This window comes from Rhineura floridana, chromosome 22 (assembly GCF_030035675.1).
Source record: "Rhineura floridana isolate rRhiFlo1 chromosome 22, rRhiFlo1.hap2, whole genome shotgun sequence".
Classification (NCBI taxonomy): Eukaryota; Metazoa; Chordata; class Lepidosauria; order Squamata; family Rhineuridae; genus Rhineura; species Rhineura floridana.
Window position 1 is genome coordinate 8,636,607 of NC_084501.1, and position 4,573 is coordinate 8,641,179.

Consider the following 4,573-nt stretch of genomic DNA (forward strand, 5'->3'; position numbering starts at 1 on the left):
AAGAGCCCCAAGGGCCAGACAGAGAGGTTTAGAGGGCCACATTTTGTCCCCAGGCCTGAGGTTTCCCATCCCTGAACTGCCTGGAACAACTTTCTGCAACGTTTCATAGGTACTAGGTGGGTATCTTCTTCCAATTGGCTCCCGGTGACAATACCTCCCTGTGAAGTTATGCTCAAACACCTATGAGGCCTATCTTCAGCCACAGAAACTCTGGTGCCCATAGCCATCTTGGAGCAATCTCACAACAATACCGCTCATGGAACTCTGAAAAAGAGAGAACTGGTTCTGGATTACTCTTCAAATGGCATGCATTCTGCCTCATCTAAGCTGTAAACGCATAACCTTCCTACGTTAGAGGTTTTAAACTAGAGGCTAGATGGCCCCCTATCAGCGGGTTGCAGTGGGTGTCTATACTGGCAGGAAGTTAGACTAGATGGCCTTTGAGACTCCTTCCGATTCTATGATTTCACACAGCAAAATGTAACACCCCAATTCTACCTAGGTTGGATATTATTGGTGCAATCCCACATACTTGTCAGTGCCTTGCACCCAAACTCACAATTTGCATGATTGCTATTTAGATAAAACTCAGTAGGCAGGCTGATTTTTTCCCCAGGCTACATTTTGAGCCTTATTAACAGGGTCTTTTTTAGTAGTTCTTAACTTTTAGAGGTTGTCTCACTTCTGGGACACCCCCCCACCCCCACACATACGTGTTCTAGAAGTATTGTTCCACCCACGTGAAAGCAAAATAGTAAAAAAAAAAAATCACTTTTAAAATAAAAGCAGATCACTTTGCCTTCCAGAGTGACCCACCCCAAGTGTCTACAGGTCTAAACTCCTTAGGAATCAATCCCCTGCGCACACTATCCTGGGAGTAAACTCAGTTGAACACAAGAGGGCGTCACACTCCTAAAACAAGGAATAATCAGGCCAGATTAAGAATGGCTGAAACCTTGGTGCTGTATCAAGCCTTCAATGCAGGAGAGGCTGACAATGAGTGACTAGTGCAAAGCAGGAAATGAGAATAACCAAAGGTAAGGTAAGTAACTCCTTTAAAATGTGAAACTGCACGTTCTCAAAGCGTGTTTTCTCTCTGCCTGTCCCAGCTGGCAAAATGTTTGTGAGGGTTTTGCAGAGAGTTGTGAAACATTGTCAAGCTATTTTTGTGGCCCACGAAAGCTTATGCTATAAAGACCTTATCCCAGTCTGTGTCTCTGCTGGTTTGAATTTAAAGATGTATTTAAAGACGTTTTTAAAGATGTTTTGTTTTAATATGTTTTAAAATCTCTTGTGTTTTTGTTGTTGTAATATGCCTTCAAGCTGATTACAACTTATGGTGACCCTATGAATCAGTGACCTCCAGTAGCATCATGGACCACCCTGTTCAGATCTTGGAAGTTCAGGTCTGTGGCTTTCTTTATGGAATCAGTCCATCTCGTTTGGCCTTCCTCTTTTTCTACTCCCTTCTGTTTTCCCCAGCATGATTGTCTTTTCTAGTGAATCCTGTCTTCTCATTGTGTGTCCAAAGTATTATAACCTCAGTTTCATCATTTTAGCTTCGAGTGATAGTTCTAGTTTAATTTGTTCTAACACCCAATTATTTGTTTTTTTTTGCAGTCCAAACACTGACCTGGCTCAGTTTCCAGATTTGCTAGACTTTTAGGATGTTTTAAAGTGTTTTCAGTGTTTTTGCTTGCTGCTCTGGGCTCCTTCTGGGAGGAAGGGCGAGATATAAGCAAGATAAATAAGATAGGTAAATATTTGTTTGTTTATTTATTAGATGTATATCTTGCCCTCACATAAATAAGATACTACAAGGCTTTTTTCTTTTTGGTGTTCAGTGGGGAGGACAGCCTGGCTGGGAGTCCAGAATCTGTGAGTTCAAATCCTCGCTGGTGTCTCCTGGGTGTAAAGGGCCAGCTAAAGATCAGCCCACAGTGAGTGGCTCAGGGGTTACATGCCCTGCCACCTGTGCAGCCGTGGGCAAGCTACATAGTCCCAGGGAGCCCAGTTGCCCCCCAGCTGGCAGTTGCGGACAAGGAAGGGGCTGGCTTGTGCAGCTGTGGCAAGCTGAGCAGGCCCTAGCCAGCTGAGGAGGACTAGCCTCAGAGGGAGGCAATGGGAAACTCCCTCTGAATACCGCTTACCATGAACCACCCTATTCATAGGATTGCCACAAGTCGGGATAGACTTGAAGGCAGCCCATTTCCTTTTCCATTTCCATGATGAAACTGAGGTTATCATACTTTGGACACATAATGAGAAGACATGATTCACTAGTAAAGACAATAATGATGGGGAAAACAAAAGGGAGTTGAAAAAGAAAAAGGTCAAACAAGAGATAGATTGACTCCATAAAGGAAGCCACAGATCTGAACTTATAAGATCTGAACAGGGTAGTTCACGACAGATGCTGTTGGAGGTCGCTGATTCATAGGGTCGCCATAATTCGTACTTGACTTGAAGGCACATAACAACCACCTTAGAGTTGTTAGCTTTCCCCATGGTATTCCCGATCTCTATGTATGGTTGTGAAAGTTGGACAGTGAAAAAAGCGGGTAAGAGAAAAATCATTTGAAATGTGGTGTTGGAGGAGAGCTTTGCGCATACCATGGACTGCGAGAAAGACCAATAATGGGGTCTTAGAACAAATTAAACCAGAACTATCACTAGAAGCTAAAATGATGAGTAGAAAACGAGGAAGGCCAAACAAGAGATGGGTTGATTCCATCAAGGAAGCCACAGACCTGAACTTACAAGATCCGAACAGGGTGGTTTGTAACAGATGCTACTGGAGGTTGATGATTCATAGGGTCGCCCTAAGTCGTGATCGACTTGAAGGCTCATAACAACAACATCATCTGTTCGTTCTGGGAGGATGAGAAGGTGGCTATTTGGGGAACCTGGCCCTGCAAGCCCCACCATATCCGGCCTTGGCTGGAGCGTCACAATTCGGAAGGGCAAAGAGTGGAGGCAAACCCTGACCTGGCTCCGTTCCCAGCTTTGCTAGCCTTCGGGGGGGGGTGCTGTGCAAAAGGGGGGGCTGTGCAGGAGTCTTCAGATCCTCACGGCCTGAGTTGCCGCTGTGCCTTTTGGTGTTTGCAGTTTTGCAGAGAAGGGAGGACGCCTCGCAGCAACGGGAAGGGAGGTCCTTTCTTCCCATCTAGTTTCACTTTTGAGTAGAGAGGCACGGCCGTTGGCTGCCTCCTCCTCGCCAGCAGAGAGCCCTCCCTGCAGGCAGCCTGCTCTGTTGATCGTGCCTGCCTGCTGAGCTGTTTAGCTGCTTCCCTCCGATGGGCGGGGGATTTCTGAGGCTGCATTGCAAACCTGTGCTGTGCCCACTCACCGACCGGAGAGCAAGCCTGGCGCAGTTAACTTGCAGCTCACTTGGCACGGAGGAAGTGGATAGAACATTTTTAATATGTTTTTAAACTTTTTTTAAAAAAACCAATATGTTTTCAACTGGTTTATTTTTTTTTAAAAAAAGTGTTTTGAAAGCTTTTTAAAAAAATGTTTTTAAAGATGTTTTGTTTTAGTGTATTTTAAAGTCTGTTTTTATGATGTTTTAAAAGTGTTCTTAGTGCTTTTGTCTGCCGCCCTGGGCTCCTGCAGGGAGGAAGGGTGGGATATAAACCTAATAAAAACAAAATAAATAGAGAAAAGTTTTTCCCCTCTCTAATAACACTGGAACTCAAGGACATCCAACGAAGCTGAACATTGGGAGATTCAGGACAGACAAAGGAAAGTAACTATGCACTATGCATAACTATGCAGAAGAAAACTGGATCGATTTAAAAGAGGATTAGTTGAATTCCTGAGGATGACTGCTAGCCCTGATGGCTATGGTTTGCCTCCATGGTAAACACCGGTTGCTGGAAACTGCAGAAGGGGAGCGCTCTTTGCTTCAAGTCCTGCTTGTGGGCTTCCTATTGGCCATCTGGTTGGCCACTATGAGGACAGGATGCTGGAGTAGATGGGCCGCTGGCCTGATCCAGCAGCCAGGCTCTTCTTATCTTCTTTCTTGTGAGTAAACCTGCATGCATAGCATCAGGCTTTTAAGGCGTCACTCTGGACAATGGTCCCTTTGAGAAATTGGCAAAAGAATATGGGGAATTGTAGCCTTCAGAAAATAATTGTCCAGGAAAATTAAAAGTAAAAATACCTTTTTGCAAGGGCCAACCAGGGAAATCCACCTCGACCTGCACAAAATGACTTGTTGACTTTTTTGAAGCTGCTCACCTTAGAAATGCTTTCATGCATTCCTTTCCTCCCTACAATAAATGTTATCTATCTGCATGACAATAATCTGTTGTGCTTTAATTCAGTTATAGTTTCTTTTAGTCATTATGGGCAATCAGGGTGAGACTCACGTTAGCTGGGGGGGGTATGTGTGCTTAAGGCAGATGCAATTTTCAGATGACCCAGATGGAAGAATTATCCATTTATGCTTCCTTCCTTCTTATGTGGTCCTTACATTCTACATTCCAGATTAAAATTCCAAATCAATGTTTATAATTATTTAATCAGGCTTTCAATTTCAAGGTACCCCTCAGGGTTTTTTTGTTGAAAA